This window comes from Canis aureus, chromosome 38, assembly GCF_053574225.1.
Source record: "Canis aureus isolate CA01 chromosome 38, VMU_Caureus_v.1.0, whole genome shotgun sequence".
In the NCBI taxonomy this organism is placed as follows: domain Eukaryota; kingdom Metazoa; phylum Chordata; class Mammalia; order Carnivora; family Canidae; genus Canis; species Canis aureus.
The window spans coordinates 23,377,061-23,402,613 of NC_135648.1; the positions used below are offsets into that span (position 1 = coordinate 23,377,061).

The window sequence follows — 25,553 nt, forward strand, 5'->3', positions numbered from 1 at the left end:
TCCGGCTGGTCTTCCAGTTTCTGGAGCTGTGACCTGAACCGTCTGCTGCTCAGCCTAGTCAATGAAGAAGTAACTTCTGCTATCTCTCCTCCTGGGAGTCTCAGTGACTGCACAGCTGAGTACGTCCTGTGCCTGATAAATGCACCACTCTCTTCTCTTGAGCATCACCTAAGTCTTTATTGTCGTTGGTATAAGCTTTGATTATACCAAAGCTTTGATTTGAATTGTTCTGCCATCATTCAGGGCTCTTGCAGACGAAGTTGGTATACTACTGAGATTCTCTGGGCTGATTACTGTCTCCTGTCTGTGCTCATCATCTGAATATGGGCAATAAGTTATTCAATGAACTTCCAGGTCATTGCCCTAATTCTTATATGTACCTATATTATAGTGCCAATAGCACCAAATCTATGAAGCTCTGACAGGATTCAATCACAATTTAAAATTTCAGTGACCACTCTGGGGATTTGATATGTAAAGAAACTTATTTTACCTAGTGCTTCAGAATCAAAGGATTCAAAAATTCCAAATGATTTGATGATCTATATTCTTTGATTGTTGTAAAAAGGCCTCTGAAAAGCAGAAAAAGTTTTAAATTGCTTTTAAAATTATTAAGTTATAGAGACTTAATCCAAACTGCTCTCACCCACTATGAATGGGCCTCTCCTCTGATCTTCTTGTACCTTTACCTCTTCTTTACTCTGCCTTCCTGGCCCTCGTTTTGTACCAGCACTGAGACCTCATCTCTTCCCTTCACTGCTCTTTTTTTTTAAAAAAAAAAAAAAAGATTTTTAAATTTATTTATTCATGAGAGACACACACAGAGAGAGAGAGAGAGAGAGAGAGAGAGGCAGAGACACAGGCAGAGGGAGAAGCAGGCTCCATGCAGGGAGCCTGACGTGGGACTCGATCCTGGGTCTCCAGGATCAGGCCCCGGGCTGAAGGCAGCGCTAAACTGCTGAGCCACCTGGGCTGCCCTCACTGCTCTTTTCTAAACACATTCCTATCACTGACAATATCTCCTCTTGATGGCTTATAATAAAGGGTGAATAAAAATCACCTTCTATATCAACAGACTTATACATTTAAACCTCCACGAAAATCAAATTTCCATAACGTAGTCAAAGACTTGAGTAATTTTCACACACACACACACACACACAAAAAAGATTAAAATTCACCAAAGATGTTAGGGTTGTTCTAAAAATGTATAGCTTGGTTAATTCATATCTTTCTGGGACCTAGAGATGCAAAACTTGTATAGAAAATGCAGGTGGGATGTACCACCAAATTAAATTATGTTGAATACTATATATATCAAAATTTAAGCAAAGATGGTTATTTAAAAGTATAAAAATAAGACAAAATATCTTAGTTTTCTTTAAAAAAAAAAAAGATTTTATTTATTTGAAGGAGAAAGAGAGAGGGGAGAGGGACAAGCAGACTCTATGTTGAGTGCAGAACTCAATATGAAGCTTAACTCACAACCCCAGACCACGACCTGAGCTGAAGAGTCAGAAGCCCAATAGACTAAGCCACCCAGGTGCCTCTCTTTTCCTTTCTTTCTTTCTTTTTTTTAAGATTTTTATTTCCAAGTAATCTCTCTCTACACCCAATGTAGGGCTTGAACTCACAACCCCAACATCAAGAGTTGCATGCTCTACCAACTAAGCCAGCCAGTACCCCTATCCTAGTAGTTTTCCATGAAGTCTTTCCTGTAAAAGGGTAAAGTAAAAAAAGGTGCTCAAAAATCAAGTTTGTAAATGGAAAAAGAATAAATCCATCCTAATTTCAGACACCATTTAACCATCACTTTCCAGGAATGCTCTAGTCCTGTTAAGGTTAATGATATCACAGCTGCCTTATGAAATTATTTTGTTGATGGATTTAGATAAGGTGGCAGATTTAGTTAAAAAATCGAAGATGAGGGATCCCTGGGAGGCTCAGTGGTTTAGCGTCTGCCTTCGGCCCAGGGCGTGACCTGGAGTCCTGGGATCAAGTCCCACATCAGGCTACCTGCATGGAGCCTGCTTCGCCATCTGCCTGTGTCTCTGCCTCTCTCTGTCTCTGTATCTTTCATGAATAAATAAATAAAAATCTTAAAAAAAAAAAATCGAAGATGGAAGGGTGCCTGGATTGACTTTTGATTTTGGCTCAGGTCTTGATCTTGGGGTCATGTGATTGAATCCCAAGTCAGGCTCCATGCTCAGTGCAGAGTCTGCTTGAGATTCTCTCTCTCTCACTCTCCCTCTGCCCCTTTTCTCACTGACATGTATGGTCCCTCTAAAGAAAGGAAGGAAGGTAGCATGGAAGGAAGGAAGGAAGGAAGGAAGGAAGGAAGGAAGGAAGGAAAGAAAGAAAATCTTAAAAAAAAAAGGAGAGAAAAAAAGGAGAAGTTGGAGGAGGAGGAGAAGAAGAAGAAGAAAGAGGAGGAGGAGGAAGAGGTGGAGGAGGAGGAGGAGGAGCCTGGCTGGCTCAGTTGGTAGAGCATGTGGCTCTTGATCTCAAAGTGATGAGTTTCAGCCCCATATTAGGGTTAGAGTTTACTTAAAAAGAAGAAAGAAGGGATCCCTGGGTGGCGCAGCGGTTTAGCGCCTGCCTTTGGCCCAGGGCGTGATCCTGGAGACCCGGGGTTCAAGTCCCACGTCAGGCTCCCGGTGCATGGAGCCTGCTTCTCCCTCTGCCTGTGTCTCTGCCTCTCTCTCTCTGTGCATGACTATCATAAATAAATAAAATAAAATAAAAAAAGAAGAAGAAGAAAGAAAAGAAAAAAAAAGAAGATAGCATGCCTCCTACTCTAAATGACAAAATTTTTCAGGCCCCCATGAAGATACTTTGACTTGAGGTGGAGGAAAAGTTATATACATAACTCTTTAGATTAGGTAACTAGATAGAGCTAGAACAAGGACACCTCTATGTCTAGTCTAGACAAAGACACTTGTCAGTACTGTAAGAAAAGAGGTCATCGCAAGGACAACTGCTCTGCTTTAGCTTGGAAGATAGGGTCTGAAAGACAAAGGACAGAGTTTGGCTGACAAAATGACACCTCTCTGTTGAAGTAGCTGCTCTGGTCTGCCCCCAATTGCCCTTACTGCAAAAGAGAGATTTCCAAGTAGTTGCAAAAACAGGATGTTTTCTTTTCTTTTTTTTTTTTTTTAAGATTTTATTTATTTATTCATGAGAGACATACAGAGAGAGAGAGAGAGAGAGAGGCAGAGACACAGGCAGAGGGAGAAGCAGGCTCCATGCAGGGAGCCCGATGTGGGACTCAATCCCAGGCCTCCAGGACCACACTGTGGGCTGAAGGCAGGCACTAAACCACTGAGCCACCCAGGGATCCCCAGGATGTTTTATTTCTACCATAAACCGTATAATCTTTCTATAATTCCCTTCCTGGAGTAACAGAAAGCTTTCAGTGGTAGGAGACTCAAATACACCTTTGACTCTGCCTTTGTCTGTCACTTACTGTGTCTTTGGGCCTTCTCATTAGTCAACATGCTTTTCTGCTTAGTAATTTCACTCCAGTGAATTTGCTGAAATTAGAATACCATAATTTGGCCAATAATTTTATGATGGCACAGATAATTTTCCACTGCCTAATGCCTCCTCCACTAACATGTCAGACCTTGAACCAAACCCTGATAGCCTCTAGGCCAAAGATAATTCAGATGTGCGACACATAGAGGAGGCTGAATTCTGAAAGGTTTCAATCCATCCAACTATGTTCTTCCAAAATTGACCCATAACCTACTACAAAAATAAGGATATTGAAGGTCTTTTTTTTTTTATTTTTATTTATTTATGATAGTCACAGAGAGAGAGAGAGAGGCGCAGAGACACAGGCAGAGACAGAAGCAGGCTCCATGCACTGGGAGCCCGACGTGGGATTCGATCCCGGGTCTCCAGGATCGCGCCCTGGGCCAAAGGCAGGCGCCAAACCGCTGTGCCACCCAGGGATCCCTTAAGATCATAATATTCTGTACATCACCAGAAAGACACATTATTCCTTGTACTAGCCCATCAAAAAGGCCAACAGGCTCAGTAGCCAATTTGTACAAGATATGTATGCCACTATGTAAGTTAGTACGCCACTAACATAGTTGTGTTTCTTCACTTCCCTGGAACCCCCAACCCCAGTTCCATTTTATCCTTTATCCCTGAGACAGCTTCTTACTCCAGTGGTAGATCTATACTTCATATTCTTTAGAACACTTGCAATCAAACAATGTATTTATTTGTTTTCATTGGGGAAACTAACAATACACAAGAACAATTATGCCCCAAGAGCATATTTTTTCCAAATATTCAACCATAATCTTAGACATATCCAATTTCCTCAGGAATCCATTCTTATACAATATGATAATATTCTCCCAGTGGAGAGCCTTGCAAAATTGATTCCCTCCATTTGCAGACAGTGTTGATGTACAAGGGACACAACATATCTAAGAATAAACTCCAATTTTATCAGATCTAAGTGCATATTTAGGGATCCCTGGGTGGCTCAGCAGTTTAGTGCCTACCTTCAGCCCAGGGCATGATTCTGGAGTCCTGGGATCGAGTCCCACGTCAGGCTCCCTGCATGGAGCCTGCTTCTCCCTCTGCCTGTGTCTCTGCCTCTCTCTCTGTATCTCTCATGAATAAATAAATAAAATCTTAAAAAAAATAAGTGCATATTTAGGCCAAGACATAATACAAAGTGAAAAGTCTCTTTCTCTTCACATATTTGAAACTATTCAGAACTTGCCTCCACCTAATTACCAAATGATAATGTCAAGGATTTCTCAGTCTCACAATATACTATAGACACTGGATTTCTAATGTTTCAGGATTGGCTTTTCCTTTATATGTTCTGATAAGAGCAGAAATACCTGAGTTCTTACCCTGAATAGTCTGTAGGGACTGCTTTCTGTAACTTAAAGAACTCTGTTCAAAATCTTTCTATCTTTGAACTCCTCAATAATTATAAATCTTTCTATGTAAGCATGAAAGATCAGAACCGGTTTGGGGGTTCTAAATCAAAAGCTCAATGGACATTGTACCATATAGTCCTACTGCTTATTTTCACTTCACACTTGACCCTACAGCAAAAGCCTACACTCCTTGTTTACTGAGATTTGTTTTATTGTCCAGAATATGGTCTGTGGCATATGGTTCCATGTGTATTATTATTATTATTATTATTATTATTATTTTAAAGACTTTATTTATTTATTCATGAAAGACACAGAGAGAGAGAGAGGCAGAGACACAGGCAGAGGGAGAAGCAGGCCCCATGCAGGGAGCCTGATGTGAGACTTGATCCCGGGACTCCAGGATCATGCCCTGGGCCAAAGACAGGTGCCAAACCGCTGAGCCACCCAGGGATTCCCGGTTCCATGTGTATTAAAAAAGAATATTCTTGCAAGAGTTTGGGTCAACTACATATAAGTCACAGTACTCAACATCTCACCTCTGACACCACCTGTAAGTTCATGGTGTTCCCAAAATGACCCTGAGTTTTGATAATTTGTTAGAACTCATTGAAAATATATTCACAGTTATAGTGTATCACAGGAAAATTATACAGACTAAACTCAGCCAAATGAAACACAATGGGCAGAATCTGTATATACCAAATTCGGAGCTCCAATTTTCCTCTCCCTGAAGAATCAGAATGCATTGTTTTTCTGACATTAGTGTGTGACAATCCACAAAGAAGTACTGCCAACCACAAAAGTTCACCTGAGCTTCAGTGTCCAGAGTTTTTGTTGGGGCATCATTGCGTGGGAATGAATGACTGCCCACATGGTTGAATTCAATCCGTAGGCTGATTGATAGTGAATGACCCAAAGCCCCTACACTAAGATGATTGTATGTTTCTGTACCCATCATAAGATCTAATGTGGCCAGTTCCTAACACTCCTATCAGGTATGTCTGATTACCTCCCAGAAGCCAAGGACAAAGGCCAGACTTCTCTTTGAACAAGACCAAATTCTTTACTACACAATTCTGTCATTGTTATGGGCATGCTATAAATGTCAACTAGGTGAAATTGGTTAATAATGTGGGCCAAGTTTTCTATATATTTACTTATTTTCTGTCTATTTTTTATTTATTTTTTTAATTTTTATTTTCTGTCTATTTATATCAATCATTGTGAGACAGGTATTAAAATCTTCAGTTGTAACTGTGGCTTTGTCTATTTACACTTATAGTTCTCTGTTTTTTCATCAAAAATGCTCTGCAATAATGTGCTTAAACATTTAAGATTATCATGTCCTCTCACTAAATTGACATCTTTATCATTATGGAATGACCCTTTCCTTGGTAATATGTATCAGGACTTTATAACTTTTTATAGCAGAATAATATTCCACTGTATAGATACACCATTTATCATAGACATTTGGGTTACATCTATTTTTTGGACATTATAAAGAGTGATGCTATAAACATTCCTGTATAAGTCTCTGTGTGGACATATGTTTTCAAATTTCTTGGCATATACCTTGGTGAAGGTACATGGCTCCTCTATTTTAAAATTTTTAAAGACTTGCCTAGCTGTTTTCTTTTTTTTCTTTCTTTCTTTAAAGATTTTGTTATTTATTTGAGAGAAAGAGTATGAGAGAGAGCAAGCAGAGATCACAAGCAGGGAGATGGGAGGAGAGGGGCAGAGGGAGAGGTCGAAGCAGACTCCCCACTGAGCAGGGGTCTGATGTGGGGCTCAGTCCCAGGACCCTGAGATCATGACCCGAGCTGAAGGCAGATGCTTAACCCTTTACCGGGCTGTTATCCAAAGCAATTGTATCATTTTACATTTTCAACAGCCATGTATGAGGGTTCTAATTTCCTCACACCCCCAGCAACACTTGTTATTATCCTCATTTTGGTTATAGCCATCCTAATGGCTATGCAGTGTTATCTTATTGTGGTTTTAATTTCTATTTCCTCATTGACTATAGTGATGTTAAGCATCTTTTCCTGTGCTTAATAGCCATTCATATATCTTCTTTGGAGAAATGTCTATTCCCATCCTTTGCCATTTTTATTTATTTTATTTTATTTTATTTTATTTTATTTTTTTCCTTTGCCATTTTCAAAGTAAGCTCTATGCTCAATGTAGAGTTTGAGTTCATGACTCTGAGATTAAGAGTCACATACTCAAAAACAAAAACAAAAACAAAAGAGTCACATGGTCTACCAACTGAGCCAGCCAGGTGCCCCAATCATTTGCCATTTTATTTATTTATTTATTTTTTTAATTTTTCAAACTTTGTATCTTTTTTTTCTAAATTTTATTTATGATAGTCACAGAGAGAGAGAGAGAGAGAGAGAGAGAGAGGCAGAGACATAGGCAGAGGGAGAAGCAGGCTCCATGCACCGGGAGCCCGACGTGGGATTCGATCCCGGGTCTCCAGGATCGCGCCCTGGGCCAAAGGCAGGCGCTAAACCACTGCGCCACCCAGGGATCCCTCATTTGCCATTTTAAAATTGGATTGTCTTTTATTGGTGTTGTGTAAGAATTCTTTATGTATTCTTGATATAAGTCTTTTATCAGATAAATGAGTTGCAAATATTTTCTCACATTCCATGGTTCATTTGTTCTTTCTTTTTTTTTAAATTTTTTATTTATTTATGATAGTCACAGAGAGAGAGAGAGAGAGGCAGAGACACAGGCAGAGGGAGAAGCAGGCTCCATGCACCGGGAGCCCGACGTGGGATTCGATCCTGGGTCTCCAGGATGGCGCCCTGGGCCAAAGGCAGGTACCAAACTGCTGTGCCACCCAGGGATCCCGTCTTTCTCTTTCTTTCTTTCTTTCTTTCTTTCTTTCTTTCTTTCTTTCTTTCTTTCTTTCTTTCTTTCTTCTTTCTCTTTCTTTCTTCTATCAAGATTTTAGATATTTGAGAGGTAGAAAGAGTATGAGCAGGGAGAGAAGCTGAGGGAGAGGGACAAGCAGATTCCCTGCTGAGTAGGGAGCCAGGCATGGGGCTTGATCTTAGGACCCTAAGATCATGACCTGATCTGAAGTCAGATGTTTAACTGAGTGAGCCACCCAGGCATCCCTGAATTTTTTTTTTTTAAAGATTTTATTTATTTATTCATAGAGATACAGAGAGAGAGACAGAGAGAGACAGAGACACAGGCAGAGGGAGAAGCAGGCTCCATGCAGGGGACCCAATGTGGGACTCGATCCCGGGTCTCCAGAATCATACCCCAGGCTGCAGGCGAGGCTAAACTGCTGCGCCACCAGGGCTGCCCGGCATCCCTGAATTATATTGGTTTTTGTTTATATGGAAATGTCTTAATTTCTTGGTCATTTTTTGAAGGATAATTGTGCTGGATATAGAACTTTTGGGTGACAATAGCATTTTGGCTTCCATTGTTTCTGATGAGAAACCAGTTGTTATTTATTGAGGACCTCTTGTATGTGATGAATCATGTTTCTCTTTCTGCTTTCAAATTTCTTGGTCTTTTGATAGTTTTTCTGACATATCAAGGTGTGGATGCGATTTAGTTTCCTGAGAGTCCATTGAGCTTCTTGGATTTGCCAACTAATACTTTTCATCACTTTCTGACTGTTATTCTTTTGAATATTCCTTTTGCCCATTTCCCCTCTCCTCTCTTTCTGAGACTTCAGTTATGCTTCTGTTGGTTCACTTGATGGTGTTCCATATGACTCCAGGCTCAGTTCATTTTCTTCATTTTTTTTTTTTTTACTATTTTTTTCTTATGTTTTTTAAAGTTTCAATTCTTCAAAATGGGTAATCTCAATTGACCTTTTTCTATGTTCTCTGATTCTTTCTTCTGCCTGATGAAATCTACTCTTTAGTCCATTTGGTGAGACACACTTCAGTTTCTTTAGATATTTCATAAATTTTCACCTATACATGAATATTTTGTTGAAAACTGGGTATCTTAAATTATACAATGTGATGGGGTGCCTGAGTGGCTCAGTAGCTTGAGCATCCAACTCTTGATTTTGGCTCAGGGTTTTCAGCTCTGATCTCAGGGCTGTGAGGGCAAGTCCTGCATCAGACTCTATGCTCAGTGCAGAGTCGGCTTGTCCCTCTCCTCCCACTTCCTCCACTCTCTTCTCTCTCTCTAAAATAAATAAAATAATCCCTCCACTCTCTTCTTCTCTCCAAAATAAATAAAATAAAATCTTAAAGTATACAATGCGGCAACTTGCAAATCAGATACTCACTCTCTCCTCAGGATTTGTTTAATGAGTTTTCTGGGCTAATTCTGTAAAGTGTATATTCTTTGTTATATGGAATCTCTGCAAAGTTAGCTTAGCAGCCAGTTCAATGATTGAACAGAGATTTCCTTAAATACTTAAACAAATGAGTCTTCCAGATTTTGCTAAATGACTCTGTGTGTATTGGGATATGGTCTCAACAATTTTTTTTTAAAAGATTTTATTTATTTATTCTTGAGAGACACAGAGAAAGAGAGAGAGGCAGAGACAGGCAGAGGGAGAAGCAGGCTCCCCTCCATGCAGGGAGCCCGATGTGGGACTCGATCCCTGGTCTCCAGGATCACACCCTGGGCTGAAGGCAGCGCTAAACCACTGAGCCACCAGGGCTGCCCATCAACAATTTTTTAAAAATTTTATTTATTCATGAGAGACACAGAGAGAGAGAGAGAGAGGCAGAGGGAGAAGCAGGCTCCATGCAGGGACCCTGACATGGGACTCGATCCCAGGTCTCTAGGATCAGGCCCTGGGCCAAAGGTGGTACTAAACCTCTGCGCCACCCGGGCTCCCTGGTGTCGATACTTTGTCAGGCAGTTTACACCTCTTATTAGCCTTCACTTACTTTAGCAAAACCTGAAATTAGCCAGCAGTGAGACATTATGGTCTTTTCAGGTCTTTCTTGAGTGTGCACATACCATGCATGTGGCATTATAAATTCCTAAGACTATGTCAGATTTTCACAACTCTCCCTATGGGCATCTTAGTTTCTAACTTTTCCTTTTAAGATTTTTTTTCATCAGCCTATTCTTTTTTTTTTTTTTTTTTTTTTTAAGATTTTACTTATTTATTCATGAGAGAGACACACAGAGAGAGAGAGGCAGAGACACAGGCAGAGGGAGAAGCAGGCTCCCTGTGGGGAGCCGGATGTGGGACTTGATTCCAGGACCTGGGATCACGCCCTGAGCTGAAGGCAGATGCTCAACCACTGAGCCACCCAGGTGCCCCTCATCAGCCTATTCTTAGCTGCAATTGTTAACAACACCTATAGAAGCTTGGATGTTAAACAGTTGCCACAGATTGTTTTTGATAAATGTCCTGTGGATAGGACTATTCTTAAAGATTGAGTTCTGATTCAGGTCAAATAAAGACAAGCTCTGAGAACGGCATTATTCAGTGAGCTGCCAGACTACTCAAATAGTGACAATTCTCTGGGATTGGGGCATTTGGGGAACTCTAAATCCATTTTCTCCTCTCCAATGGCTTCTAGCCTGCTAGTTTTCATAGCTACTATTATAGTTGTGAGATTATCAGGTTTAAATTGGACGTGGAAGCTGGGAGGAGGGGTATTGGATTAGGGAAAGTTAAGATTCCCCAGAACTCATTGTTCATACTGAGAGTCAGACATTTTTTTGTGAATAAACACTCTTAGATTATCAGAAGGCTTTGTTTAATTTCAAGGGCTTGAAAAAGTTTATTTTGGCAGATTTCTATCCAGATTTCTCATTACCTTTATGGAGTAGTAGATTTTTGGAGTTCCTTAATGCCATTTTGACAGCTATGTAGATGGAGAGTTAGAGCGCTTTTCATCTTTCTCTGCTTTTGTATTAGCATGATATATCATTTTGCATCCTTTTATTTTATTCTATTTGTGTTTTTATTTTATATATATAAACATTTTTTAAGTTTTCATTAAATCCAGTTGATTTTTCTTAAAGTGAGCTCCATGCCCAAGAGTCACATGCTTTACTCACTGAGCTAAGCAGTTGCTCATATTTTTGTCTTTATTTTAAAATGAATTTCTTGGGATGACTAGCTGGATCTGTCAGTGGAATATGTGACTCTTGGTCTCTGGGTTATGAATGAGTTCAAGCCCTACATTGAGTATAGAGATTTCTTAAAAATAAAATCTTAAGAAATAAATAAATAAATAAATAAATAAATAAATAAATAAATAAATTTCTTGATGGTTATATTTGTTGGATATTGAGTTTTAAATTTTATATATTTTATTTTTTTATTTTAAAGATTTTATTTATTTATTCATGAGAGACACACAGAGAGAGAAGAGAGAGGCAGAGACACAGGCAGAGGGAGAAGCAGGCTCCATGCAGGGAGCCTGATGTGGGACTTGATCCCGGGTCTGCAGGATCACGCCCTGGACTGAAGGCGGCGCGTAAACCACTGACCCACCGGGGTGCCCAATTTTATATATTTTAAAAGATTTATTATTTTGAGAGAGAGAGAGAAAAAAAAGAGTGGGGGGAGTGGCAAAGGGAGAAATAATTCTGAAGCCGACTCCTCACTGATGGCAGAGATGGACATAGGACTCAATCCTAGGACCCTGAGACCATGACTTGGGCTGAAATCAAGCCAGTTTCTTAACTCACTGAGCCACCCAGGTGCCCCTGGATATTGCTTTTTTAAAATAAAATTTGAAAATATTTTTAATTCAGATGTTAAGACTTAAAATTGTTTAATGATGTTAAATTTAAAGTTAACTATTTGTTAATATCTTTCTGTTTGTTCCACCTGCTCATTGTCCTCCTTTTCTCTCTTTAAAAAAAAAAAAACTCTTTTGGGAGTGCCTGGATGGCTCAGTTAGTTCAGTGTCTGACTTTGGCTCAGGTTGTGACTTCAGGGGCCTGGGATTAAGACCCACATAGAGCAACCTGCTCAGTGGGGAGTCCACTTGTTGCTCTCCCTCTGCCTCTTCCCCACTCCTACCCCCACTCATGTTTGAGCTCTATGTCTATTTTCTCAAATAAATACATAAAATCACTAAAAAAAAAAAAAAAAAAACCTCTTTTGGACAGAGGATTTTTCATGATTCTATTTTATCTTTTTCATTGCTTTATTAGCTTCTAGTGCTTTGGATTTTGTTTTGTTGAGTAGTTGCTTTATGGTCTATAGAATACATCTTATCACTGTCTACTTTGAAGTAACATTATACTACTGAACTCAGCTCAAGAGTTAGATGCTTAACTGACTGAGCCACCCAGGTGTGCCTATTGTTTGCTTAAATAGTTTTATTTTATTATTTTTTAAAGATTTTATTATCAAAAAATTCTCTATACCTCTGTGGGGCTCAAAGTCACAACCCCAACATCAAGAGTCCCATGCTCAACTAACTAAAATAGTCATGTGCCCTCAGTTTTCTTTTAAAGAAATTTAAATTTAAATAATTTTTTTAAAAGATTTTATTTATTTATTCATGAAAGACAGAGAGAGAGAGAGTCAGAGACACAGGCAGAGGGAGAGGCAGGCTCCAAGCAGGGAGCCTGACGTGGGACTTAATCCCGGGACTCCAGGATCATGCCCTGGGCTGAAGGCAGCGCTAAACCACTGACCCACCCAGGCTGCCCCTAAATTTACATAATTTTAAAAGGTCTTTCACATCCACCATATATTTATCATTTCCACTTTTTGGTATAGATTCAGATTTCCATTTGATAATATTCTCCTTTCTATAGGCTTACTTTAGCATTTTTATAGTTCAGGTGTGCTTGTATGAATTTCTTCAGATTTTGTATGCTGAAAACATCTTTATTTGACCATTGTTTTGCACATTTTTCTCTGGGCACAGAATTCTAGATTGATAATTTTTTCTTTCAGTACTTTAAATATATTATTTTACTTTTTTACACTTGCATTATTTCCAACAAGAAATCTACTGCATTATCTTTAAGTCTGAAAAAATGTACTGCATTATCTTTAAGTCTTCTTTTTTTAAAAAAAGATTTTATTTATTTATTCATGAGAGACACAGAGAGAGGCAGAGATACAGGCAGAGGGAGAAGCAGACTCCCTGGGGGGAGCCTGATGTAGGACTTGATCCCAGGACCCCGGGGATCATGACTTGAGCCAAAGGCAGACACTCAACCACTGAGTCACCCAGGTGCCCCAATAAGTTGCCTTTTTAAATCTGTTTTCACGATTTAAGATTTTCTTCTTGGGGCATCTGGGTAACTCAGTTGGTTAAGCATCTGCCTTCAGCTCAGGTCATGATCCCAGGGTCCTGGAATTGAGCTCCACATCAGGCTCCCTGCTTCCTTCTCCCCCTCCCTCTCTTCCTCCCTCTCTGCCTTCACTTGTGCTCCCTCTCTCTCAATAAATGAAATCTTTAAACAAAAAAAAAAAAAAAAAGAAGAAGAAGAAGAAGAAGATTTTCTCCTTATCAGTAGTTCTAAGCAATTTGTGATGTACTTGTTCCTGTGTCTTGGCTTGAGGTTTGTTGACATTCTTGGATCTGTGGATTTAATTAAAAAAAAAAACAAAAACAAAAAACACTTTTTTTTCTTTTCTTTTTATTTTTTGATATTTTATTTACTTATTCAGGAGAGACACAGAAAGAGACAGAGACACAGGCAGAGGGAGAAGCAGGCTCCAACCAGGAAGCCTGATGTGGGACTCGATCCCGGGACTCCAGGATCATGCCCTGGGCCGAAGGCAGGCACTAAACCGCTGAGCCACCCGGGCTGCCCTTTTTTTTCTTTTAAAGTAGGCTCCATTCCCAATGTGGGGCTTCAACTCATGACCCTGAGATCAAGAATAACATGCTCTACCAAATGAATTAGGCAGATGCCCCAGATCTGTGGATTTATGATTTTTATAAATTTGGAAAAATTTTTATCCATTAGGCTTTAAGTATTTAAATATTTCTTCTGCCTGACCTTTCTCTCATTCAGGGATTATACATATTAGGCCACTTGAAGTTGTCCCACATCTCATGCTGTTTTGCTTATATTTTTCAGTGTTGTTTATCCTTTTGTGTTTTTCATTTTGTACAGTTTCCATTGCTACATCTTCAAGTTCTCCAATCAATTTTTGTTGTGTTTGGTCTGCTATTAATCCTGTCATCAGGATCCCTGGGTGGCGCAGCGGTTTGGCGCCTGCCTTCAGCCCAGGGCGCGATCCTGGAGACCCGGGATCGAATCCCACGTCGGGCTCCCGGTGCATGGAGCCTGCTTCTCCCTCTGCCTGTGTCTCTGCGCCTGTCTCTCTCTCTCTGTGACTATCATAAATAAATAAAAAAAGAAAATTAAAAAAAAAAAATCCTGTCATCAATTGAATTATGCCTCCCTCAAAGGTCATATGTTAAAATCTTAACCCCCAATATTACTTTATTTGGAGATAGGGCCTTTACAGAAGTAATTAAGGTAAAATGAGACCATATGGATGGGGCCCTAACCTAATAGGATTGATATCCTTATAAGCGAAAGAAATCAGAAGTGCACTCATACAAAGAAAAGGTCATGTGAGGACACAGCAAGAAGGTGGCCATCTCTAAGCAAAGGAAGAATCCTCATTAGATGTAAACTTTGCTGTAAACTTGATCTTGAACATCAGTCTCCAGAAATAGCTTCTGTGGATTAAGCCATCCAGGCTGTGATTCTGTTATGGAGGCTCTAACAATACAATTCTCTCCAGTTTATTTTTCTTCCTTTTTTTAAAGTATTTTATTTATTTATTCATAGACACACACACACACACACACACACAGAGAGAGAGAGAGAGAGAGAGAGAGAGAATGAGTGGCGGCAAGGGCAGAGGGAGAGGGAGAGGGAGAGGGAGAAGCAGGCTCTTCACTGAGCAGGGAGCCCAAAGTGGGACTTGATCCCAGGACCCTGGGATCATGACCTGAGCCAAAGGCAGATGCTTAACTGACTGAGCCACCCAGGTGCTCCAATCCACTGTATTTTTCATCTCTCAAAGTTCTATGTGGGGGCATCTGGCTGACTTAGTCAATAAAGCATGTGACTCTTTATTTCAAAGAATTCAAGCCCCATGTTGGGTGTAGAGCTTACTTAAATAATAATAATGAAAATATAATAAAATAAAAACTTAAACATAATAAAGTTATATGTGAATTTTATATAGTTTTTTAAAAATTTATTTGAGAGAGGGATGCCTGGGTGGCTCAGCAGTTAAGCATCTGCCTTTGGCTCGGGCATGATCCTGGAGTTCCGGGATCGAGTTCTGCATCCGGCTCCCTGCATGGAGCCTGCTTCTCCCTCTGCTTATGTCTCTGCCTCTCTGTGTCTCCCATGAATAAATAAATAAAATCTTTAAAACAAAACAAAACAAAAACAAAAAGAATTTATTTGAGATAGAAAGCTCATGAGCATGGGGAGGGGCAGGCAGAGGAACAAGCAGACGTTGTGTTCACAAAGAGCTTGATTTCATGACCCTGAGATGATCTGAGCCAAAATTAAGAGGTAGACACTTAACTGACTGATGACCCAGATACTCCAGTTATATGTGAATTTGAAAAAAAATACCTTCCATGTTTTTCAACATTCTCATAATTTATTGTAATTGTTTGAAATTATGGAATATATGCCTATTATTTATGTCATTTCTGAATCTATTTCTATCATATGATTTTTCTCCTCATTATGGATTGTATTTTCGTGTATATTTGCTGCCTAATAATTTTTTGTTGGATGATGAACATTGTGAATTTTATACTCTTGGGTGATGGTGGGTTTTTTGTTGTTATTGTCTAAATACTATGTTTATTCTGGGATACTGTTAATTTTTTTTTAAGATTTTATTTATTTATTCATGAGAGAGGCAGAGAGACACAGGCAGTGGGAGAAGCAGGGATGAGAACTTGATCACGCCCTTAGCTGAAGGCAGATGCTCAACTTCTGAGCCACCCAGGCGACCCAGGATACTATTAAATTATTGGAAATAATTTGGTTCGTTCATGGGTTGCTTTTTAGCTTTGTTAAGTAAAATTTTTTTAAAAAAGTAAAATCATAGCTATCTTTATCCTATCTTTATCCTATTGCCTACTGAGGCAATCCTTAGTATTCTACGCTAGTTTTTTGTATTACAAGGTTGCTCCACTCTGATTATTGGGAATATGAACTATTTTCAACCTTGTATATTTTCTGGGAGTTATTCTGCATCTTCTACCCAGTGGTGCTTTCATTGGTCTATGGCAGTTTTCTCACAGCATGGGTTGATCAGTATTCAACTGGAGACTAAAGGGAAGTGCCCTGTATATCTTTGCAGCTCTTTCCTCCCTAACACTTTGCCCTGTAAAATATAGATGCCCCGATCTGCCAAATTGTCAACTACACTCCTCAACTTAAGGACACTCTGGGCTGTTTCTGTTCACTGTTCTGAAATCTAGAAACTATCTCCAGGTATGTGGCTGGGTGATTCACTTTCTCTTCTTCTCCCTGGGACCACTGGGACCACTCTCCTGCATTGCTTCTCTTGCACTTTTTTTTTTAAATCGATGTTATCATTGACATACACTGTTACTCGGTTTCAGGTGTACAACATAGTGATTCAAGAATTCTGTTATGCTATGTTCACCATAAGCTTAAGCTATCATCTGTCACTATACAACACTATTATGATATCATTGATTATAATTCTATGTTGTACCTTTTTTTTTTTTTTTTTTAAATTTATTTATGATAGTCACACAGAGAGAGAGAGAGAGGCAGAGACACAGGCAGAGGGAGAAGCAGGCTCCATGCACCGGGAGCCCGACGTGGGATTCAATCTTGGGTCTCCAGGATCGCGCCCTGGGCCAAAGGCCGGCGCCAAACCGCTGCGCCACCCAGGGATCCCTGATGTACTTTTTAAAAAAATATTTTATTTATTTATTCATAGAGACAGAGAGAGAGAGAGAGAGAGTCAGAAACACAGGCAGAGGGAGAAGCAGGCTCCATGCTGGGAGCCCGACATGGGACTGTATCCTGGGTCTCTAGGATCAGGCCCTGGGCTGAAGGTGGTGCTAAACCACTGAGCCACCTGGGGCCCACTGATGTAGATTTTTAAAAAATCTTTTCCAAAATCAGTATATGTGGGGGTCCTGGGTGGCTGAGTTGATTAAGCCTCAACTCTTGATTTTGGCTCAGGCCATGATCTTGGGGTCCTGGGACTGAGTCCTATGTTGGGTTCTATGCTTGGCATGGAGTCTGCTTGTCCTTCTTCCTCTGTTATTCCCCTGCTCTCTTTCTCTGTCTCTCTCAAATAAATAAATAAAATCTTAAAAAAAAAAAAAAAAGATCGATACCTGCATAACAGCTATTTGGTTTCTCCCAGGCAATATACCATTTCTGGAACAACAGCTATAACGGAACCATTATCTGATAAATTTTATGACCCTAGGTAAATAGGGGAGTTGAATAGGGATAATTTTTAAATCAATACCCCTGAACATATCGATCTAGGAAGCAAGGATCAATAAATACCAAAAAACCTAACTATTGTGTTGGTCACATTTTCTGATTATAATGAGGTAAAATTAGAGATGAATAATAAAAACATATCTTTTAGGGGTGCCTGGGTGGCTTAGGCATCTGACTCAATTTTGGCTCCGGTCATGATTTTAGGGTCATAGGATTGAGATGTGCACCAGGCTCCATGTCAGCAGGGAATCTACTTAAGATTCTCTTTCCCTCTCCCTCTGCCGCTTTCCCCATGCTCTCTCTCTAAAATATATAATAAATCTTAAAAAAAAACCCATATATTTTAAGTGCACACATTTGGAAAACTTAAAACACGTCTCCGTGGACTTTTATGAAAAGAAAACATACACAGTTGAAATAAATAACTCAAAATACTGAGTATTGTTTAATATGATTACCACTTTTGTAATGATATATTACATTTGTGTATATATATTTGCAGGTATATATAAAAATTATTTGGAAATATACTCCCAAAATTTAACACTGGACACGTGTATTGGGGAGTGTATAAAACTATGTAGATAGGATCAGTAGTAGGATGGAAACTTCATTTAATACCATTTCACAGGGGCAGCTTGAGTGGCTCAGTGGTTTAGCACGGCCTTCAGTCCAGGGAGTAATCCTGGAGACCTGAGATCAAGTCCTCCATGCAGGGAGCCCGTTTCTCCCTCTGCCTGTGTCTCTGCCTCTCTCTCGATCTGTGTCTCTATGAATAAATAAATAAAATCTTTTTTTAAAAAAAAGAATACCATTTCACATTTTTCATCTTTGATTTTTATGAAAATATTAGCTAACCAAAAATTAAGTGCTTAAAATTACTTATAAAACACATTTTAACAATCCATGAGCCAAAGAAGGAAATATAATGAAGAATTAGAATATATCTAGAATTGTTATCATAATACAATCCTTACATTTCAAAATCAGTAAAAAATGGCTGAAACAGTACCAAGTGGAACATCAATAGTCTTAAATGCATAGAATAGAAGAGAAGATAGACTCAAGCTAAAGTGGCAAGTATTCTCTCCTAAAAATTAGAAAAAAAAATAGTACAAATTCAAGGAAAATTTTTTATATCAATTAATTTTTTAAATTTAATTTCAATTAATTAACATATAGTATATTATTAATTTCAAGTAAATATTTTAATTGAATTTTATTTCTGCCTACATAATGAAATTACAAGGAGTTAATTTTTTTTAACATGGAGTTAATTTGAACAAACCTTCTGTTTCACTTAAAATTATGAATAAAATATTATTTTTTGGGATGCCTGGATGGCTCAGTGGTTGGGTGTTTGCCTTTAGCTTGGGGAGTGATCCTAGAGATTCAGAATCAAGTCCCACATCAGGCTCCCAACAGGAAGCCTGCTTTTCTCTCTGCCTATGTCTCTGCCTCTCCCTCTGTGTCTCTTATGAATAAATAAATGAACTCTTTAAAAGATTAAAGAGTTTGGGATCCCTGGGTGGCGCAGTGGTTTGGCGCCTGCCTTTGGCCCAGGGCGTGATCCTGGAGACCTCGGATTGAGTCCCAAGTCGGGCTCCTGGTGCATGGAGCCTGCTTCTCCCTCTGCCTGTGTCTCTGCCTCTCTATGTGTGTGACTATCATAAATAAATAAAAAATTTTAAAAAAAAGATTAAAGAGTTTATTTATTTGAGAGAAAGCAATATATATATATATATAGAGAGAGAGAGAGAGAGAGAGAGAATGAGAGAGAGTGAGCACTGAGTGAGGTGAGGGGCAGATGGAGAAGCCGACTCCCCTCTGAGTAGGCAGCCCAACAAGGGGCTCAATCCCAGTACCCTAGGATTATGAGTTGAGCTGAAGCGAGATGCTTAACCAACTGAGTCCTGAAATATTATTTAGCAAAAAACCTTTTAAATGTGTTGCTGGGCTAGCATAAAAGAAATCTCCAAAGTCGCACTATGAGTTATAAGAGAAGTTCTGGAAGTTCAATGCTCTGGCACCCACTTTGAGGTTTTCTGACCAACCCTGAAGCCTTGTATTCTACTTTGATAGCTACATGGATCACAGAACCTGCTAAGTAGATAATTTAATAGTAGGTGGCTACTTAGAGTTAGGACCCAAGGAAGAGCACCCATGGTATAAAAATAAAAAAAATTGAATCTTATTTTTTAAAAAATCAGTTGGCAAGGATATATATCTGGCCTCACTTTATTTATTATTATTTTTTAAAGATTTTATTTAAGGGAAAGCACATGAGCAGGGGGAGGAGCAGAGAGGGGGAGACATGCGGACTCCCCGTCAAGACCTGAGCCAAAGGCAGACACTTAGCAGACAGAGCCACACAGGCGTCCCCTAGCCACACTTTAAATACTTCATTGTCAAAGGCCATTTCTATCACTGCAGAAAGTTCTATCAGACAGTGCTATGTGAGATCTGACAGGAGGGGGAATTCAGTACTTCACAAATCAGGACACAACAGCAGCTCAGCTGAAACGTCTCACATTTATTACTGAACCAACCTACTGGTATAGAGGCATAGTAACAGAGAAAATCATTCCCTTGGTAAGACGTGTCTATTGGCCAGGTAGGAAGGATGTTTTCATATTGATAGGATAGGAACATGTGATCTCCATGCGGCTTCAATATGTGTGCCAATTATGTTTGCTATTTCATGATGTGCGATGCTTCCTCATAGACCCAGCTTGGTTCTTCTCCAGTGCCTCCTCTTGGAGTTGTACCTAATTTTATTACCAGTTTTCATCCGAATCCACTGGGGAATGGGACGATTCTGCTTTTGTTTCTTGGCCAGGAATCGCTTGATTCTGAAAGTCTTGTGAGAAGATATGGCGATCACAGTCAACCACATGCAACCAGGATGGCAGCGGAAGGGCCGGGCCTCACTTTAGTATTGAAAAGAATGAGGAGAAAGTTTCCTTGGATAATTTACAACAAGAAGCCATGTGTGGTGGCCAGCATCTAAGATGGTCCCAGTTTTCTCTACCTTCTGGTATTCCCATTCTTGAATGTAGTCACTACCTACATTGAATATGGCTTACTTATATAGATAATAGGATATTTCAGAAATGACTTTGTGTGAGTTTCATGGCTTGGTCACAGAAGATATTGAGGATTGTAGTTTCTCTCTCTTGGAACATTCATTCTGGGAGAAATCAGCTGCTATGTCACAAAGACTCTCAAGCAGTTTTATGAAGAGGCAAGAAACTGAGGCCTCCTCTTAGCAACCAGCATTAACTTGTCAGGCTTTTGAGTAAGCCACCTTGGAAGTGTATCCTTCAGCTCCAGTGAAGCTAAGGCTTTAGATGGTTGCTCCTTCCTGACATCTTATATGCAACCTCAAGTGAGACCCTGAGCTAAAACTACTCACCTAAATTACCCCCAGATTCTACAGAGACCACTTAAACTTTTTTAAAATTTATTTTTATTATTATTTTTTGTTTAGAGATTTTACTTATTTATTCATGAGAGACACAGGAAGAGAGGCAGAGACACAGAGGGAGGAGAGGCAGGCTCCATGCAAATATCCTGATGCGGGACTCGATTCAGGGCATCTGGGATCACACCTTCAGCCAAAGGCAGACTCCCAACCGCTGAGCCACCCAGACGTCCCTAAATTTTTTTTATTTTTTAATTTTTATTTTTTTAAAGATTTTTATTTATTCATGAGAGACACAGAGAGAGACAGAGACAGAGACATAGGCAGAGGTAGAAGCAGGCTCCATGCAGGGAGCCTGACATGGGACTCAATCCCGGATCTCCAGGATCAGGCCCTGGCTGAAGGTGGTGCTAAACCACTGAGCCACCCGGGCTGCCCCCTTAATTTTTTTTTTAAAAGATTTTATTATTTATTTATTTATTTATTTATTTATTCATTCATTCATTCATTCATTCATTCATTCATTCATGAGAGACACAGAGAGAGATTGGCAGAGACATAGGCAAAGGGAGAAGCAGGCTCCCCACAGGGGCCCAATGCAGGACTTGATCCTGGAACCTGGGATCATGCATGACCTGAGCCGAAGGCTGATGCTCAACCACTGAGCCACCCAGGCGTCCCTACAGAGGCAATTTAAAGATAATAAATGTTTATTGCTTTCAGCTGCTAAGATATGCAATTTGTTATGCAATAGATAAATAATATGCTAGTACTCACAAAGGCTTTTGGTTGGAATTTCTGTTGCTCGTGTGGTTAGAAAAAATTTAAGTAGAAATTTGATAATTGGTAGAAGCAAATACTTTCTTAGGAAGAGCTTATTTTTAACCCAGGTCTCAAAGAATTACTGAGGCTTAAATACCTACAAGCAAAAGATATCATGAGTGAGAGTCAGAAATCTGATATAGTGGAAGCTGAAATGTAAAGACTCCATATATTGAATTTTTATCAATGAAATAATATAAAATGATTATGTTTAATATGCTTCAAGAAATAAAAGCAGGAAAAATAAACTGAGCAGGAAAAGAAACCATAATGAATAACTAAGCAGATTTTTTTAAAGAACAAAGTAGAACTTCTATAAATAAAAAATACATGATGTTATTTAAATTGTCAAGGACTGATTATACAGTAGAATGGACACAATTGAAAAAAAGAACCAGTGCAGTATAAAATAGATCCAAAGAATTTACCCAGAATGCTGTCCATGGATTCAAAGATAGAAAATATGAATGAAGGGTTAAGAAAAAATGGAAGACTGAATAAAAAAGTCAAACATATAGCTCAGTGGAGTTCCAGAAGGAGATAATGGAGAGATTGGGGATGAAGCAATATTTGAAGATAAAACGACTAGGAATTTTTCAGGGTTGTTGAGAGAAATCAATCCTCAGATCCAGAAAAGCTCCCCCAAATTGAAAAAAAGAAATTTATAAATAAAATCAAATTCAACAGAAACATCAGTTTAATTGCAAATCAGAAAAGAACAAGAAATGATCTTAGAGTGGCTCAGTCAGTTGTCTGCCTTCATCTCAGGTCCTGATCCCAGAGTCACTGAATGGAGCCCTGCATGGAGCTCCCAGTTCAGCAAGAAATCTGCTTCTCCCTCTGCCCCTCACGCTGCTTTGAGCTCTCTCTTGCTCACTCTTTCTTTTTCTCCTTCAAATAAATAAGTAAAATCTTTTTAAAAAGAAAGAAATTATCAAGAATTTGATAATTCAATTATCAAGAATTATCAAATTCAAATTTGAATTATCAAATTCAAATCAAGAATTTGAATAATCAAGAAATTATCTTGAAAAGCAGAGTAATATTAAAGAAAGCATATCGGAGAAATAATACAGGTAAAAACAAAAATTATCAAAATAGAGATGACACCATAGAGGGATCTATAAAGACAAAGCAGGAGTTAAAATTGAGTCCCACATCAGGCTCCCCTCGAGATGCCTGCTTCTCTCTTTGCCTATGTCTCTGCCTCTCTCTGTGTGTGTCTCTCATGAATAAATGAATCTTTAAAAAAAAATAGACAAACTTATAACAAGATCGATAATAAATAAATAAGATTACATATGGCTCTTTAGAAAGATGTAGTCACAGCTACAGCAGAACTTTGGATGCCCTGTTCCTGCTTCTGCCTCACTGCTGTTCTCTGTTGCCAAGGAACAAGTCCGTTAGGAAGCCATGTTGCAGATATGGCTTTTAAAGACACTAGGGAAGACACCATGGAACCAGAGCTGGCAATTCACTGAATTAGAATTACTCTAACCAGCTGGAATGTAAAATCTTTGGAGAAGGTATGTGCTGACTTGATCAGAGGTGCAAAAGAAAAGAATCTCAACGTGACAGGCCCAGTTCAGTTGCCAAGCAAGACTCAGAATCACTACAAGGAAAACTTCTGGTGAAAGTTCCAAGACTTGGGATGGTTTTCTGGTGAGAATCTACAAGTCATTCATCGATTTGCACAGTCCTTCTGAGATTGTTAAGCAGATCACTTCCATCAGTATTGGGCCAGGAGTTAGTTGAGGTTGAAGTCACCATTGCAGAGGCTTAACTCAACTTAAAAAAATTTTTTTTTTTTTTTTTAAGATTTTATTTACTCATGAGACACACAGAGAGAGGCAGAGACATAGGAAGAGGAAGAAGCAGGCTCCCTGTGGGGAGCTCGATATGGGACTCGATCCCAGGACCTGAGCCAAAAACAGACACTCAACCACTGAGCCACCCAGGCATCCCTTAAATCAACTTTTTAAAAAAATATCAGTGTTAAAAAAAAAGATTACATATGAATCATACCAGGAATGAAAAGGGGAACATAATTCTCTTACATTAAAGTCTTTAAATATTATAGAAATTACTATAAATTTTATGTTAATAAATTAGTAAACTTAAGTGAAATTTCAGGATAAGGTATTAGAATATATTTGGCTTCACATTAGGGAATATCTGATTAACAGTTGTTTGAGCAATAAGACATTTAATTAAAATATAGATGGATCTGGGGCAGACAGACTAATGCTTTTTACACAGGTTTGGAACTAATCATTTTCCTTTTTTTTTTTTTTTTATTTATGATAGTCACAGAGAGAGAGAGAGAGAGAGAGGCAGAGACACAGGCAGAGGGAGAAGCAGGCTCCATGCACCGGGAGCCCGATGTGGGATTCGATCCTGGGTCTCCAGGATCGCGCCCTGGGCCAAAGGCAGGCGCCAAACCGCTGCGCCACCCAGGGATCCCTCCTTTTTTTTTTTTTTAGAGAGATTTTATTTATTTATTAATGAGAGACACACAGAGAGAGAGAGAGAGAGAGAGAGAGGCAGAGACACAGGCAGAGGGAGCAGCAGGCTCCATGCAGGGACCCAATGCGGGACTCGATTCTGGGACTCTGAGATCACACCCTGAGCCAAAGGCAGCTGCTCAACTGCTGAGCCATCCAGGTGTCCCAGGAACTAATCAATTTCCATACAAACTTTTTTTAAAAGTAAAACATTGATGTAGAGAAAAGTACACAAATCAAGTATATATATATATATATATATATATATATATATATATATAATATAATATAATTTTTTTCACAAAGTGAACACATCCAAGTAACTATCACCCAACTCCTGTGGCAGTAATAATTTAAAGCTTAACTGTCACAAGTTCTTTTAGTCCATATGGATTCAGCTGGCTTGTTTTTGTTTTTGTGTTTTTAAAGATTTTATTTATTTTTTTAGAGAGAGAGCGAGAAAGATCACAAGCATGGGGGAACGGTAGTGGGAGAAGCAGACACCTCACTGAGCAGAAAGCTGATGCAGGACTGTATCCCAGGACCCTGGGGTCATGACCTGAGCCAAAGGCAGACACTTAACTGACTGAGCCACCTGGGCTGGCTTGTATTTTAAAAGTGTAAACATTTTTCTGCCCATCAAGCACTAAAAGAGCTACAAATTGAGATGTTTGTTTGCCCCTAGAATTCATATTCTTTCTTCAGCTCTGCCTGTTAACTGCATTCTCTAGATCCACCAGTGTGTGTTATGGTTTCCAAGAGGTCCACACACATGGACTGAGACCAGCGCCATAGTTAAATGTTTGGGGTGTAGCAGTATTGTACACCCTGAGGTCACTGGAGGCCACCTGAGGCTTATGCAGTAGCTTTGCCAAGAGGTGTACTGTCTTGCGAGGTACCACATCTTTGTGTAAGGTCCAGTGTGTGCAGCTTTGCTCTAAAGAAGTATAAGCTATAATACCCTGACATAAGCTGTAGTCACCCACCAAGATCAAAATATGAGGTGGCTTAAGACTTAAAGCCTCTTGCAGAAGTTAAAAGCTATATCTACACAACTGTAAAAACTCACCTGGCTTTATATAACCTCTTAAATTGTCCAAGTCAAAACCTACTAAGTATACTCTAAAGTCTAAAGCTCAAAGCTACATACCCTACTTCATCAAAAGCCTCTTTCTGGAGATATTTTGTCACCCAGAATTTGAATCCCTATTTATTTATTTAACAATGTTTACGGGGATCCCTGGGTGGCGCAGCGGTTTAGCGCCTGCCTTTGGCTCAGGGCGCGATCCTGGAGACCCGGGATCGAATCCCACGTCAGGCTCCCAGAGCATGGAGCCTGCTTCTCTCTCTGCCTGTGTCTCTGCCTCTCTCTCTCTCTCTGTGACTATCATAAATAAATAAAAATTAAAAAAAAAAAAAACAATGTTTACACCCAAGAGGTTGGTGGTTTGAGGTTACATCTCTAAAATG

General features: G+C 39.4%; 1 long non-coding RNA gene and 2 pseudogenes across 1 annotated transcript; 1 reads left to right on the forward strand and 2 right to left on the reverse strand.

Moving 5' to 3' along the window:
* Nucleotides 1-17,745: 17,745 nt before the first annotated feature.
* LOC144307421 (uncharacterized) lies at nucleotides 17,746-21,729 on the reverse strand. The gene is made up of 2 exons (XR_013374301.1): nucleotides 21,535-21,729; nucleotides 17,746-18,102 (listed from the first exon to the last, which is right to left on the reverse strand). It is a non-coding gene; the product is annotated as an uncharacterized LOC144307421 (long non-coding RNA).
* On the reverse strand, nucleotides 19,571-21,188 carry LOC144307418 (large ribosomal subunit protein eL39 pseudogene; annotated as a pseudogene).
* Nucleotides 21,730-23,003: 1,274 nt separating the features above from the next.
* LOC144307201 (small ribosomal subunit protein uS10 pseudogene) lies at nucleotides 23,004-23,362 on the forward strand (annotated as a pseudogene).
* Nucleotides 23,363-25,553: the final 2,191 nt, after the last annotated feature.